Source organism: Ornithodoros turicata, chromosome 10 (assembly GCF_037126465.1).
Source record: "Ornithodoros turicata isolate Travis chromosome 10, ASM3712646v1, whole genome shotgun sequence".
Classification (NCBI taxonomy): Eukaryota; Metazoa; Arthropoda; class Arachnida; order Ixodida; family Argasidae; genus Ornithodoros; species Ornithodoros turicata.
In genome coordinates, this window is record NC_088210.1 from 204,276 (window position 1) to 221,210 (window position 16,935).

The 16,935-nt window shown below is 45.8% G+C and overlaps 1 protein-coding gene and 2 non-coding genes across 4 annotated transcripts in view; 2 read left to right on the top strand and 1 right to left on the bottom strand.

Annotated features, from left to right (window-relative positions):
* The window catches only part of LOC135370070 (uncharacterized), a 255,687-nt gene that overhangs the window by 152,887 nt on the left and 85,865 nt on the right, over positions 1 to 16,935 (top strand). The gene's annotated exons all lie outside the window — the stretch shown is intronic.
* Trnas-gga (transfer RNA serine (anticodon GGA)) lies at positions 7,527 to 7,598 on the bottom strand. Its single transcript has one exon. It is a non-coding gene; the product is annotated as a tRNA-Ser (tRNA).
* Positions 8,030 to 8,101, top strand: Trnas-gga (transfer RNA serine (anticodon GGA)). The gene has a single exon. It is a non-coding gene; the product is annotated as a tRNA-Ser (tRNA).

Sequence of the window (16,935 nt, forward strand, 5' to 3'; positions counted from 1 at the left end):
ACCTTCGTCAACTTTTCCAAAGGCTGGACGAGCATGGCCTAGTCCTCAACCCCGCGAAGTGTCTTTTCGGCCAGTCTTCTCTGGAGTTTTTGGGGCACCTGGTTTCCTAGGAAGGCATCCGTGCCCTTCCTTCAAAGGTTCGCGCAGTGCAGGATTTTCCCATCCCCACCTTCCTTCGCAAGGAGTTCCTTCCGGGAGTTCCTGGGATTGATAAATTTACATCATCGATTTATCCCGCACTGCGCCAACATCCTCCGGCCACTCACGGACCTGCTTCGTGCTTCCACAAAGTCTACCCGGCCCTTCGACCTCCCTAATGAAGCTCAAGAAGCTTTCTTCCAAGCCAAAAATGCTTTGGCCAACGTCATTATGTTGGTGCATCCCATTTCTTCGGCCCCACTTCGGCTCATGGTCGATGCCTCAACACACGCTGTCGGGGCTGTGCTCCAGCAGTCTTCCTCCACGGACTGGAGGCCACTGGCTTTCTTCTCCCAGCGCCTTAAACCATCTGAGGGGAAGTACAGTACCTTCAGCCGCGAACTTCTCGCCATCTATTACGCCATCAAGCATTTCCATTACTACCTGGACGGTAGCCATTTCCACGTCCTTACAGATCATAAGCCTTTGACTTTTGTTTTCAAGACCAACCGCACGACCTATCCCTCTACTGATCTTCGTCACGTCTCCTTCATTTCCGAGTACACCACGGACATTCGCATCATTCACGGGAACGACAATCAAGCGGCAGACGCTCTCTCGCGCATCGAAACTATCTCCAGTCCTGCACTCACATTCGATGCTCTCGCAGCTGCGCAGGTCCGCGACCAAGAGCTTCAAGCCCTCTTGTCTCCTGGCACAACAAAATCTTCCCTCCGCCTGGAGTATGTTGCCCTGCCTCTTGCACCTTGCGGTATCGCTTGTGAAGTTTCCGGTTCTAAGCCTCGTCCGTACCTGCCCTCTTTGCTTCGTTTCTCCGCGTTTGAGGCGCTGGACAACATTAGTCATCCTGGCATTCGGGCTACGCTGCGGCTATTGTGCAACGTTATGTCTCGCCTGGTATAAACCCTGATGTCCGGCGCTGGACAAGATCTTGCACTGCCTGCGAGAAGAGGAAAGTCACTCGCCATACTAAGTGCCCTCCTGGCCACTTCCCCCCACCCGACGGTCGCTTCGGTCACATCCACGTCGACCTTGTGGGTCCTTTACCACCGTCCCGAGACCAACGCTACTTACTAACCATTGTCGACCGTTACACCCGCTGGACCGAGGCCGTCCCCATCAGTGACATCACGGCGGATACCGTAGCCCGCGCCCTCGTTTCAATTTGGATCGCCCGTTACGGCTGTCCCACGCGCATCACAACACACCAGGGCCGACAATTCCAGAGTGCACATTTCAAGAACCTCATGGCTCTCCTCGGTGTTTACGATATCAGCACCACGGCATACCACCCTTCCTCCAACGGCCTTGTCGAGCGCTTTCATCGTCAGCTGAAACCTTCGCTCATCGCTCGCGAGGCCCAAACCAGCTGGGTGGATCATTTGCCTATTGTCATGCTGGGCATCCGTTCGGCCTTCAAGGAGGACCACTCCTGCACCGCAGCCGAGCTTGTTTACAGGACGACACTGCGTCTTCCTGGTGACTTTTGGAGCGATACCGACGGCATACGTTCTCTTCCCCAGGCCGAGTACGTCCAGCAGCTCCGGCGTTTCTTTCGTGGCCTGGCGCCGGTTCCCTCCAGGTCGCCGACCCTCTCCAAAGTTTTCCTCCACCCCGACCTCAACACGAGCACTGACGTGTTCCTGCGCCATGATGCTGTGCGGAAACCGCTCTCGCCACACTACAATGGTCCCTACCGTGTTCTCTCCGGCAACCGCAAGACTTTCACAATAGACATCGCAGGCCAGCGCCATGTCGTCTCGTTGGACCGCCTCAAGCCGGCCTACCTTGAAGCTGTCGGCCTTTCCCCCACTCGTTATTAGCGAGGACTCTTCCCCCGCCTTATCTCCTACGAAGCCTCGTCGCAAAGTTACTTGGGCAGCTCCTATTTGTGTCCTGTCCACAGCTCCACGTCGCCTCCTCTCTGAGGGGGGAGGGGAGCCCTGTAGCGGCCGCAGGTCGGCGCCACCGGTAGATACACACCAAAAAATAAACGTTGACGCGCGCTCACGGGCTCCAGTTCTTAGCGAGCCGAGAGCAGTCACATTCTGTTTCCTCCTTGCTGTCTACCTGTCTACCTTTCTCTGCGACACCTCACAACGTTATACTGCCTCACTGTGAAGTATTCTGGTCTTTGCGTTGAATGATCTCGAAAACCTTCCGTAAAACGGTCATTCCGTCTGCCAACGCCCTTGACTCTTGCCTTTGTGAAGGGATAATAGGCTCTTGGGGTAGCCCAAGTCAGAAGGGCTATTTTGGGAATACGAATTTTCTAGGGAACCTGTTTAGAGAAAGCAGAGTTCCTGCTAGCCGCTAACCCTACAAGATAAGGATGGTGGCGCCGCGTAGTAGCGGCTGATTCTACGTGGTGGGGAAGGAAAATGGTGGGACCGTAGCCTTAATAAATCTGCTGGTAGTGAGTGCTAATCCCTGCTTTGTCCTCACTGTTTGTGTTCTGCTATGCATTATGTTCCCCTTTTCCTACGGTATGTTCAATGCACGTACTAACCGAAAGAGCTGCCCTTGATCGCATTGCGCAGTGGTAGATACTGACACATCATCTGACCGAAAATTTGTCTCGTCCTGGATCATTGTATTAAACACATTCCTCCACAACTTCCCTCATATGTGAAGGGCACTAACGTCTTCCTGTCTAAAATGTCTTGTATCAAGAACCAATATTCTGAACTTAGTAAGGTTACTCTTTTAACTACGGATGTGTCATCATGATACACAAATATTCCCGATGATGAAAGTATCAGCGCTGTAGAACACTGCCTCTCCATTTTTTCTTCAGATATTCTTGAAACCTCAGGTGCCGTCTCACTTTTGGAGTTAATATTGAAGTATAATAACTTTGTCTTTAACAACAAACATTACGTCCAAATTCATGGTGCAGCTATGAGTTCACGCGTGTCCCCAAACTACGTGAATATTTTTATGGATGGGCCAATTTCAAAAGACAGAGTGTCTGGACTCATTTCCAATTAAACCACTGATATTCCTCAGGTATATTGATGACATTTTTGTCATTTGGACCGCTGACAAATAAATATTCACTACTTTCCTTCTGTGACCATTTCAAATCTCTACACAATCGTATGAAATTCACGTGCGATTATTCCGACACATCAGTGACGTTTCTAGACGTCTCAGTTTCCATTAAATCTAGGAAACCAGTTACAGGTCTATACAAGAAGCCTACCGACAAACGACAGTATCTTCATTTCAGTAGCCACCACCCCAACAGCAAGAAACGTAATATTCATTTTGGACAACTAACACGCGTTAAACGGATTTCCTCAAATACAGAGGATTTCCTTCAACATGCCAACGAGATGAGAGACGACTTCATAAAACGTGATTATACTGATAGCCTCATCAATAATGCCCTCTCTAAAGCTATGGCACTGGATACAGAAAGCTTTCCGTCCCGAGAGCCCAAGAAAGCACACAATAATTGTTTTTCTTTCATCATTCTTTACAATCGCGCGCTTAGTAATGCTGGACTCATCTTCAAACGTCACCTTAGCATGCTTCACGTCGACGACAAACTTCAAGAAATTTTCCCAAATGCCCCTGGTATCACATTCCGCAAGTCACGCAATATACGTGATCTACTCACTTCGTCCCGACGTAACCACGATACCTCCGGCTGCGCACCCTGCAAAGGGTCTTTTTGCGAAACCCGCCATTTTATTGCTCCATCCACTTCGATCTCTAGCGCTGCTAATGATTCACAGTTAGGCAAGCTTTACATTGTAATTCCTCAGCCTTTGTTACATGATTGCGTCGAAACTATGTAACCAGCAATACATCGGCGAAACTCGCAACACTATTCCCGAAAGATTTTAATGGCACATATCGGATATCGTTAACAACCGCTCGACCCCAGTGGCGTTACATTTTAACCTCCCGGGACATGACCTAAACGCTCACCTACTTATTACCATCTTGGAATCCGGTTACAATAGTGATATCAAACGGGAATTCTATTTCATTTCAAAATTCGCAACCTTGAAACCAAACGTCATCAACGTGTATGGCGGCTCGCTGCAACACTTTAAACTGAATTTCTTTCTTCTCTTTTTTCTTGTTTATTGCATATACACCCCGCATAACAGGTCTGCAAATTTTCACATTTTACATCATGTTGCCCAAACAGTAAACCAATCACGCCGCACCATTTTCCCAGAGCCTGGAAGCTCTTTGCCATCCAGATGCTCCATGTCCCTATTGAAAAATCCTACAAAACTTCGATGTGGGATTCTGGTGTAAGATTCCACATCGCATATTGATATGGGATCTCATATCTCATACTGACGTGGGATCTCATATCCCATATCCATGTAGGATCCCACGTCCCATATTCATGTGAGATCCCACACCCATATTGATGTAGGATCCCACATCCACGTAGGGCCCGATATTTTGTGGGGTCTCATGTTTCCCGTAACAGATATGCGTCTCAATAATAGCATGCCCGTAACTTGACACCGCAGCAGCAGCAGAGCACCTTGGGATGATGTGAAAGCATACAGTGCACATATTTGAAGTGTTTACATTTGATTTTTTATTGAGGGCATTTAGCATCCCACACATACTGTGCACGGAACGAACCTTTCCTTATTGCCTTTTCTTTCTCATCTTGCACAACACTGTCTATATACTTGTTGAATGCATCTGAAACAGTAGCAAAGAAGAAATCGTAAGACATCAGCAGTTCAATGGATGACACTGGTGCACGACAACATCTCCTCTACTCAACGAATGCGCTTAAAACTGTCAAGTATTTGGATAACAGAAATAAGAAAAAAAACGTACTGTGCAGCATGAAAACTACGAAAAACTAACTAGAACCCCTGCTCTATTTCTCCAATCCAGTGCGCAGACAGGACAGAGGTGTAAAGCCGTTTATGTCAGTTGGCTCGAACTGGTCGATCAAGCTTGCAGGCAAAACCGCTGTCATCTTATCTTCCTTGTATTTCTCTAGCGCCCGCAATTTGTCCTGCTCAAAAAGTCCCGCATAACACGGCGCACACCCGCTTCTGAACACGACAAAGAGCACGAAAACGTAACAAAGAACAAAGCAAATGCACAGAGTGCACACACCAGAGAAACAACGTGGCACAGTGTTGCAAGACGCAGTCTGTGAACACTTTTTCTAGCGGTTTCGGTATCGGCTGGTTCACATTCAACCCTTAGCACAATGTGAAGGGAGATTTTGAAGGCGATATTATTATTGCAGCCATGAATTTTATCGATGTTGCACGAACTCACAAAACGGTAGCACTTATTGCAACGGCGGAGGAGCTCACATTCCAGATTAACTGTGAAATACAACAAAATAAAATCAACAAACTATCCAGCTTTTGAAGTATTTGGGTACATGAAGTTGTGCTCAGAAAGTGCTTAATTATACTGTAAACTAATTACCTCTAGTTAGTTACGTCTGAAGTCTGGGAATACATAAAGCATGAGCCCACACACAGCAAACGACAATGTGGTGTCATGCACCTGACAAGTGAGACTGCTAGTGTCTTACATAAGTGGTCTCACATGCAAATAATATGGGACATGTAGGATCCCAAATCTCCTACATTGATTCCTATGTGAGACCCATATGAGATGAGATCAAGGACATGTGGGACAACTCATGTCCTATATGGCTTCTCACATCACACATGTGGATTCCTACATGTGCTACATCCATTTTCATATGAAAATCCCATGCGATATGTAGGATTCTACATGTCTCACATTGATTCCTGCATGAAAAATGTAGGATTTTTCAATAGGGGTCCTGAATCCTTCACCCTTGAGCCCTAATTCCACGAACGTCCAAGGGTCTTTTGGTGTTTTCGACCTAACTGGCCGCTGTGTCCATTCATATGTTGTGCTACGTCATCTGTATGTCTGCCCGAACTTGTCTAGCCACCTCCTTTGTAGTACATTTATTTGTATTATTCTCAACCCTCGCCCTCTAGTCTTTTGCGACTTGGATTGATATATTCTTGCCTAATTGTAACACGTCTTCAAACCTGAAGAACTGCAGCCCACTGTGCGAAAGTCTCGTTTACCGCTAATTAAACTATTTAGTGCTCTCAGCCGTTTTCTCTTTAGTTTTAAACGAGACATTTAATACGTTGTGCGATTTAGAGCGGCTGCAAGACTCATCGCAAACTTAATTCCTCCGTGCGCCGCCAACGTTGTCCAAGTATCCTCAAAACATTAATTTGTCCTCGAGGACTTATCACCAGACGAGTGACTGACTTTTGTAGAGCAAATCTGGAATTGAGGTATCATATGCTACTTTCCATATTGCATACAACAAGAAATATTGCTTGATGTCGTCCTTTGTGCACTGGATTGTACTGGACCATAGTTTTCGTGGCGAATTTCCCCTAGCAGAATTACTATTTTGTTTGTTGTTGTTAACGTATCGTTTGCCTGCGATATTTTCAATGCGCAAAATATGTGCAGATTCTTTGCGTGACCGCATTTAGCCCGAGTTTCCCGCAGGCAGAATGTATTCCACCGACTTTGTCGCAGCCTTCTCTTCAGTTTTGGTGAAGTTGCAGCGCGAATCCTAACTGTCCCTTAGTTATAGTGTCATTCATACGAATTGCTCTATTAGCCCGCGGATGAAAAAGAAAGAGTGGAAGTTACTTTGAACAACGGGATGTGCACGCCTAGAACATGGTTTGCACATAATGGCGGAAGGTGGGAAGAAGTGGAGAGACTCTTAGGCTTTTTTGGAGCCTTTTCAAAGCAGCAATCTAACGTTTCCATCTTCACGGACCTCCCGCCGTAATCTGGACGGGAGGTCCGACGTCTGTATGACACCTCCCACAGGACAACAGGTCCCCGCCAGCCCTGCCAAACGACAACGGGTAGGGAGCCGTTGTCGTCATGTGTCATCATTGCCTCTGGTGATTCCGACAGTCCACAGGACGTGAATGTTCCCGATAACACCATGGGCACTTCGGTACCGGCAGCTCCTCAGCAGACAGATGAGATGAACGATGGCAACCCTGCCGCTGCTCTTCGTGACCCCTTCACCACTGTCACCAACAGGAAGAACATTGCCAGGAAAATATTGTAAATATTGTCACGTAGACAGTTTGAAAACAGAAGATATAATTGGGCCATGTTCCGATTGGAAGCCGTGTCAGTACGCATCATTTGTGTTGTGGACGAAGCATCTTCAAATTCAACGTATGTTACGAATGTCCTTCTTTCCAACTTGTTATGACGATGCCCAATGATGGCTGGATGACTTCACTAAACGTACATCTACCTCGAGGATTATTAGCACGGTGAAGAGATCTAAACGGTGAGTTCTTTGCACTTTCAGGTAAACGAGGTGCTGACGCCAGGAATCGAACCTGGGTCTTCTGATTTCCGGTCAGATATGCTAACCACTACATCACACCAGCACGCCGTTTCCCTTGAGCCATTGAGTGCCTCAAGTACGGGGGGGACGGACAACCAACCACGCTATTCCCATTCTCTCTTACATCTTTCTCACTCACTCTCTCATTCAGACACGAGGCAGGGCAATTGTAAACGACGTAAACAACGAAATTTGGCCGAGGCAGACCAACAATTAGGGACGACACAGACAAGTAAGCCTCAAACGCCCAGAAATTAACGAATGCAAACAACTCAGGGAAAAGAGGTGCTGACGCCAGGAATCAAACCTGGGTCTGCCTCGGCCAAATTTCGTTGTTTACGTCGTTTACAATTGCCCTGCCTCGTGTCTGAATGAGAGAGTGAGTGAGAAAGATGTAAGAGAGAATTGGAATAGCGTCGTTGGTTGTCCTTCCCCCCGTACTTGAGGCACTCAATGGCTCAAGGGAAACGGCGTGCTGGTGTGGTGTAGTGGTTAGCATATCCGACCGGAAATCAGAAGACCCAGGTTCGATTCCTGGCGTCAGCACCTCTTTTCCCTGAGTTGTTTGCATTCGTTAATTTCTGGGCGTTTGAGGCTTACTTGTCTGTGTCGTCCCTAATTGTTGGTCTGCCTCGGCCAAATTTCGTTGTTTACGTCGTTTACAATTGCCCTGCCTCGTGTCTGAATGAGAGAGTGAGTGAGAAAGATGTAAGAGAGAATGGGAATAGCGTGGTTGGTTGTCCGTCCCCCCGGTACTTGAGGCACTCAATGGCTCAAGGGAAACGGCGTGCTGGCGTGGTGTTAGTGGTTAGCACTTTCAGGTAGTTCTGCTGTTTCAATCTGTCAATTGCTTACCCACCTCCTGAAAGCAATACCATAGGGTAGGTGTTTAGGTATGATGCTGATTGATGATTAGTGGTCTTGAGGTGCATATACGCTCCGCAAGCCCGCGAGTTTAGTGCGCATCACGTCACTGTGACGTTTCTAGGACGCTCCCGATTGGCCGAAGGAACCATGTGCGCGCTTCAAGAAGGTAAACAAAGGCACATTTGATGCACGGAGTGCCCCTGGGAGGGCCAAAACAGCTCTGGTTTCTGTATTAGATGTCCCACTTTTCGTTGGGAAGAATCTTGGTTTACCGACGAAAGACAAACGAAAGGTTAACGCAATATATTTGCTGAAGTTTCAACTATTCGGCTCTCGTTTAAGTTCGCTTGTGCGAGCACCCTGCAAACATTTTCCCCATTTTGTTCAAATTACGGTCTCACGGAGTTGACAGCTGTCCGGGGGAACAGCGAGTGTCCTCGTAGACATGGAAAATTCAGTCACATGGCAGCTGCAATGGTCTAAACTACCGTGAACGACAGGACGACGACAACCGTGCCTCAGCACGCGTACGAACTTCCGTCTTCCACTGTGAAGCAACTGGAGCCTGGTGCAGTTGCACCCGAACAGACAATGATCATGCTCGTTCCTGGTTCGTTCCACTGTTATTAGACGTTAGAACTACTATGAGACCACTCAAAACAGCACATTAAACTGTGACCTGCCGCGGCGCTCTTCGTCACTGTCACGAAAGCAGAGCCTTGGGAGTGCGCCGTGTTTGAACACTTTCTGTAGTCAACGTAAATCACTGCACAACACACACGCACACAAACACTCCCCCGGTCGTAGAATGCCGTTTGAACCCGACAGCAGCAGTAACAGTTAATCGCGTTCTCCCACCGTCAGCAAATCCGTGTGCGCTTTGGAAATAAATTAGTGACACTACATCCAAATGCGACGAAGTACAGTCATAAATGCAGCAGGTGTTTAACACCGTATCACTTAGCAAAGCGGAAAACACACAGAACGTATGGCGGGTTCCCTGATGTTTACCTTTCTCTGGTTCGCACGTGGAGGCGACAAGGGCCTTGGCGAATGGGAGCACGGCACGCCGCCGCGCACGTCATTTTACACCCTCGCCCTCTTCTGCTGCGCAGAAACGTACTTACGGAGCGTATAGTCATCTTAGCCTATATTATGCTGGACATTAGCAGAAAAGTTAAGATAGAAAAATCATGGAACAAGACTGTATTGGCAATATGCAATCTTAAATGTGTATAACTTGCTCAACAACCAGTTCAGGTTCTCAAGAGGTATATTTGTTGATCTTATTGCAAGACAGTGCACTCTCATGTTACATAGCTAACATACAACATGCTATTTGTTGTTCATTTGTTCTATCTTTGTTGTCACAACCAGGTAGCTTCATTGGAGGCAGGGCTGTGTTCGAGGCCATACGCCTACATGAAACTAAGCTGGAGATGTAAAACAATGCCCATGAACTCCTTGCAAGCGCAGCTGCTAACCCAACACAGAGAACAGTGTACCACTGGTATGAACAGTGGTGAAAGGATACATATGGCGATGATAGAGAGGGAAGAAGGAAAATACTTCTGTGTACAGACAAGATGGTAACCCCTGACATGCTTATTTTAGTTTATGTTAAGTTATCTTAGTGGTTAACATATTTTTAAACCTAGTATGTAATAATGCTACATATCATGGTTAGCGACGTTGAATAGGAAGCACAAAATGTGTTTAAAATAGTTTGAGGTACACCGACTTGCAAGATTATCAGAAAAAAATATGAATTTGTGAAATTTTGCTTTTTATCGCATACTCATCAGTTAATTGCACACTGAGGTAGTTCCGATAAAAATATGAGATATATTTTATTTGGAAGTATAGCCATTGTACAAAGGTTCATCATCTGCAGCAAGAAAAATAAATATTGAACTTGACCATCCCCACACACATGCAGCATTGCCTTGCCTGGCTACTTCAACCCAAGTATGCTGCCAAAAGCACGCAGGAGCAGCCCAAACTGATTTACTTTGCGTGCAAAAACATTTGGTACAAATGAACTTTCCACGCATGAGGTACTCACAAGAATGGCCTTCTGCGGCACCACAGTAAACAAGGAGTAGTGGAGACCAGGATGTACTTCAGCAACGATGGGTCTTCACCTATTGTTTCTAGCTCGCTTCAACTGCAGGCGACACCAGCCTGCTGAGCTGGCTCCTCATATGATAATTTTTATTTTTACCAAGGGTTTAGGGGGGTACAGGCAAAAAGCTACGACACTGTAGCTTGGCAGGGCCTCACCCCTCAATTACTTCACTGGGACAGTTCCAGGCTTGTTATTTTTTTCTTATGTGGCAGCTCAAAGAGTTAAGTTGTTGTGCTTTCCCTGTTCATTTCACACACATTATTGCCTTGCACCATAGAGTCTGTGTTAGTGAGCATCGTGTCCGTCATCGCTTAAACTGATTATGGTCATTCAATGGCTCGCCAGTGTCCAATGTCACCTAAGTACATCGATAGGACCAGTGCTCCTGTTGAACTGCGCCGCAGAAGTAGGCTGTTCTCGTGAGAACCTGAAGTTTGAAGGTTAATCTCTACAAGTTGTTTCTGAAGAACGCAAATCGGGTAGTGGTGGTCCAGTGTGATTGGAGGAAGCAGCGACGATGCGTTGTGGGCTGAATCAGCCTTGCGGGGCAATGCCGGATGTCTGTGACGGTGGTCAAGTTCTAAAATTCTTTCACTGCAAAAGCAGTCCTTTTATGAAACATTGTGGAAAAAAATGATCAAGGTGTGTACTATGAAATGCAGTTGTCTCATATTTTATCAGAACCACCTCATTGTGCAATTGACAGCTAAGTGGCAAAAAGCAATATAGCTGAGCTTCAATTTTTTTTCCCACATACCTTTCCAAATATGCGCACCTCAAGATATTTCTAGCATGGTCTGTACCTCATAGGCAAGAGTGCTCAACAGTTTGAGTGGCTCTGAAAAAACTGCGGAGTTCCATAAAAATTTAAAGATTTTTTAAATTTTATTTTTCTCAGGGCATAAACTATCGATCAGCCACCGATCACAAAGTGTCGATCAACCTTCAGTACAGATGGCACGAAAGTGTTACGCTTTGTCATCACTCAAAAGAGATCTGGTTAGAATTTGCAACAAAAAAAACAAAGCTATTTTGTTAGAATTTTTTTTTCAACAGGTAGGTCATATGTCCCTTCGCAAATCTTCAAGAAGCTGCCACAAAGCAATTTTCTTTTTGCAAGCGGGAGAGCATTAGCTGCATGGGAACAATTAACCACAATTTATTTGAAAGAAGTCAGGGGCAATCTAGCACAACATCTGGGACATGGAATGAACGAGGACATAAAGACAGAATGCAAACGAGTCAGTGTAGCCTTGGAGGAGACAATATTACCCTAAGTTTGGGATGTGCAGAGAGGAGAAGAGACTTAGAGGGAGACAGGACTCCCGTCTGCATCTGTTGTCCTGTGTCTCTGTACATTGATTCAAGGTAATATTGCCTCCTTTAAGATTTTTGTACCTTTGCCAGCTAGTGGTGATCATACTAGTAAATATGTAACGCCAGTGTCTTCTTAGTTTCTGCATGAAGAGCCTGCTTATTGTTCCGTTGTTTAAACGTGATTTTACTTATTTGTAGGTGCCTCAGCCCTTCATGACAGCTGCTCAAAAAGCCAAGTACTTTGCCGCCGCCATGTGGCTCAGGCAGGGTGGCACTGGCTAAAATCTACGAAGAATGTCCGCCCAGAACAGCGGAGGGAGCTGATGTCAGCATTTCAAACGATTTGTTGGTAAAGTGTGACTACAACCATGTTTGTGTGTAGCAGTGAGCTCGGGCTCATTCCTACGCGTCACCGATTATACTAGCCAAGCTGGTCAAAGTTGTACAAAGATGTCTGGGAGCACACAAAAATCACATTGATGACAGGGCTAACAGCTCCCCAGGGCCATTAAAAATTGGACGAATTGCATCTCAATTCGAATGCTGACGTTTGCCATGCACTCTGTATTTTGTCTTGGTTATTCATGTAAAGATACCACCATCTATTTGGTAGTCCTCCGTTCTCAATTTTGTGTTTCGTTTTAACTTCAAATTCATGATCTGCACTACTCAGATCCAGATGTGAAGACCTCTATCATGAAAGGTCTACCATTAAAGCTAATGGCTGCTCAATCCCACTTTGGTCTGTCAATTAGAAAAACATAAATATTTTAGGAAACTGCAAAAATGCTGTACAGTCACTACGTGCGTGACTCATTTTATGCCTTGATTATTCGTTCATTTCGATTTTAAAATATTCATATTGAATTTGTATTTGATTTCAACTTGAAAATCACTATTCGTGCCACCCTGTTTTCTAATTGTGTCAAGGTTGCACAGCTCAGTCTAAGACCCACGACAGTGCTTCTAGCTGCAGTGGTGCGTGCCAGTCCCCTACTCACAGCTGCAGCTGCCATTGCTAATGATGACCGAAGAAACTGGCATTCTACAGTGGTTTCAAAAAGGCTGTTGCGATACGCTTGTCTGAAACTGCGAAACTGTGGTAAAGCCTCTGCTTCCACCATTGCAATTGAACAGGAGCCAATATGGCAGCATACACGGCAAGAGTGGTGTGTAATGGATTTTTGCATATGCACTCTTTTTCCAACAACTTTGTAACCCCTCCTGTATGGCAGCTTGGGTCCTTCAAGTTCTGAGGTGTGTTTATTGATTTGGTGACTAAGGAAATAAATGCTGCGATTACTTGTACCTAATCCCGTGGGGGTTCACCTGGGAATATGTATAGGAACACGTTTCTGATGAAGGGGTCGGGCTTTTGACGAGCAAGGCGAAGCATGGGACCAGCTTATTCTTTCCAAATACATATTTATTGTACTTTCAGCAAGGGGAGAGTTATGTGAAACGAATAAGATGGGGTGGATATTGTGGTGAGCTGTGCAAACTGAAACATTCATTCTGCAGTAGTCAAAACACTCAAAATGCACTCGAATCTTACTATTACAGATGCCAACGGGGGCAGACTTATGTGAAAACACATCATGCCACATTAAAGATACATTGTAGCTTCTGCCCTGTGAAAACTTTGCTGTGCATCGCCACCTAACAATGCAAAACCACAATATTCAGCTTTGGATGCGTGAGCTGCAGACTGGTTCTTGCTTCCAAATCATCTGAAAATGTGCACATGTGCTGTGTACACATGCAGTACGAGATAATCATTTAACTTCAAGATATGTAACTAGAAGTTTTGAGAAAAGCTGCTCAAAATATAAAAATTGCAGTATAGCTACATTATCTGTTGCAGAATAGTAAGTTTCAGATGCTGTACAGTCGCAAAATAAACAAATGGCCCATGGTAACTGGACAAATGCTACTGCTTGCAGCTTCAGGTGACAAGCTCACCCAAGAACAGACCGCCCAAGAGGCCATGCTGCATACGTTACCACAACTAAAGGCAGCTGTGAATTTTATTATTTCAAGCAGATCCCCTTAGAATTAGCATGACATACACATAGTAATTATTCGTATATCGTCTCTTGAATGCACACAGACGACAGAACAAAAAAGAAACTTCTAGAATACTAGACTCTTCCATCCAGGTACAGGGAAGACATACCTCACCACTCTTTTCCGCCCCCTCTTCTTTATTGCTCGCGAAACCGCACACATTGACTACATCCTTTCCATCGTCGACTGAGGACGCAAGAATAGCAGCACACTTAAATTATACTTAAATCCTCACGCCAAATGTACGTAAGACAGTCGAAATGAAAATAGCAGTTGCCCTTCATGTTTGGCTATACCGAATACTTTGCCCTCATTCAGAATCCTATCACCGCAAAAAGGAGTGTTCCTAGTGGTTCTACTACCTGCGTCAATAACAGAGGCAAGAAGCGAGAAGCGCAATTAAGGCTACGGTCCCACTCATCACCCGAAAAGTGTCATTTTCAGTCAAAGGTTACACGGCTTCTCGGCAACTTACGTGAAATATGTTGGTACCGTTGGAAAGCTTGTTCTTTGGGCAAGCTAAGCCAAGAACTCGTTTTTTTTATGTGATGATCAGCTGTGGCGTTATAAAGCGAGAAGGACGACCATATCTTCCATTTTTGGTGTTTTTCAGTCAAGGATGATGCGAACACGAAAAGAGATAGCGCTGTCAATCTTTTTTCAAAGTGACGTTGCACAGTATTCAAACGAAAGTCAAGAACGTTTTTACTCGCGTAAAGCGTCATTAATTGATTATTGCCTATCAAATTTAAGAAAAAAACGCTACTTTTACACTTGTCATAAAAGGCTATTCTGTACTTATTCTCGGCTGAAAATATGATCAGCGGGCGGGTAATTATCAGCAGGAGTGATGTCCAAAATTTTATCACAAATGAAATAATAATAAATAAACTAGCGTGGGTCAAAATCGCACACCTAAATACACAGAAACGCAGAAAATGTGATAACTAGCGCCATCTGCCGTACGCGTTTGAAACCAGCGGCAGCTTCGCGTTGCAAGAGGTTGCCGAGAGATGGCACGGGTTCCTATGTGCTGATCACGTGATCACGTAGCGGTTCTCTGACCTCCCTGACTTACGAAACGTTGGCCCCGTGCGTGATTCCGTATACGCAGGTTCCTGCCGCGTGTATTTTTGTTGATCGTACGGTTATATTTTGTCCGTTTGGCTGAATTTCGTGCTGAGGAGTTGCATTATTCTCCGTTGGGTGTGTAGACAGCACCCAGAAAAGAAGGAAAATGCCGTGTCCAAGTACGAACCCAAGGAAACGATGTTATGCCCGTCGAAAGTCCAGCAAAGCGCATTGCCGACTGCTCCGGAAGAAATGACGGTAAGCATATTCGTTCCTTTCCGTTCTAAAAAGACCACTTCATAATGGAGGTCATGCGAAGGGTATTAATAGCTAGGCCGCAAATTTTCATGCAAATTAACTTTTCTGTTATTCTTTTTTGCTTGGTGACTGACCTTACACCACGAGTAACGCGAACAGCAAGCCATTTCATACGGGTGTGTTAGTAGACGTTGTGTGTGATGACATTTTCTGTTAGCATGAGGGTCGGTTAGATTACTTGTGCTGACGTATTTTATCTGCGTGGCGGTCACGTTAGGGTGTCTCGTTTTGCTTTGGCAATTCACGAACGATCAGACACATACACACCGTGTACATGCGTCTGTCGACAATTTCCTAAAATAAACCAGAATTTAAGAAAGCAGCAACTTTGGAAATAAAGCAGGAAAGTAATGCAACAATGCTGTCGTCGCTAGTTGACAATCTTGGCCGAATATATTTGGCTAGTAGCATTTCCCGTTACTCGTGGTGTAACCCAGCTGGCTGTTCGCGTTACTCTTGCTGTAACGCTACCCACGACGCCTTTGGGTTGATTACAGCGATTTTAAATGCTTGTGCTGCACGTTAATGCATATTTGCACTGAAGAGGCATGTTTCGCGCAAAATTGCACGAGTAGTGCATGTTTTGGTGACCAGCTCTATTGATAATGCTATGGTTTTCAGACTCAAGGCTCACGCGACAATTGGTGACAACCAAGCTGACACTCTGCAGCTGTCTGATGGTGCCTTGGAGGAATCACCGTTCACACGTGACCTATCCGTGGCCAGTGATTGCACGGAAGTAGAGGGATCGGAGCACCGTCCTTTAGAGACACCGCCAGGTACTCTGTACAGCATTGCCAATGACACAGCATAGGATCCTCAGACATCACATCCTGGATCTGCATTTTGTTCTGCGGGTGAGGAAGATCTGCCGGACCTTCCCGTGGAAGTGAACGCTCCTGTACAACATGAAGAGGACAGAATTCTGGGTCGGAGGCTAATTTCCCCAGCACATTTCATCAAGACTTTCCGTGAGATGGAGGAGCACGTTTGTCCAGAGATATTTGGAGAGCGGTTCACATTTCAGAAGGAAAGGAAGGTTGGGCTGTGGTCTGAGTTTACGTACAAGTGCAGTGGGTGTGGCCAAGTGAAGAAGATCACTACTGACCCTGTCCCGGAACCCACATCTCTGGTGGCTGAAGAAAAGATGATGGAAGTCAACGATGCTGCTGTCTCAACCTTCATGACCATTGGATCTGGATTCTCCAACTTTGAGGAGTCGTTTTCAGTGCTAGGTGCTTCCACAATGAGCAAGGGAGCATTCCTGAGAAGAGAGGAAGCACTGGGAGAGGTACGTAACAAATTGTTGATTTTCTGTTGTCCTTGCTCGAGTGAGACAGATGCATACTTGTTCAGTGTTGGCCCCACATGGTTTCGGGTTCTTTTTTATGATGAACAAGGCCATCGTGCACACGACACAATGACTACTAATCATCAATGTAGGCAGGAATAGTTTGTTGAATGCGTCGTTTTGTTTGGATTTCCCAGTAATTCTAGCAGCCTAATTGTAATTGGCACTGCACAAAGAGTAATTTGAGAAGGGTGAGCTGTGCTACCAGAGCATCGTTTGCCACGTTGGGTTGCTCATTCTTCCTCGTTTTGTTTTCCCTGT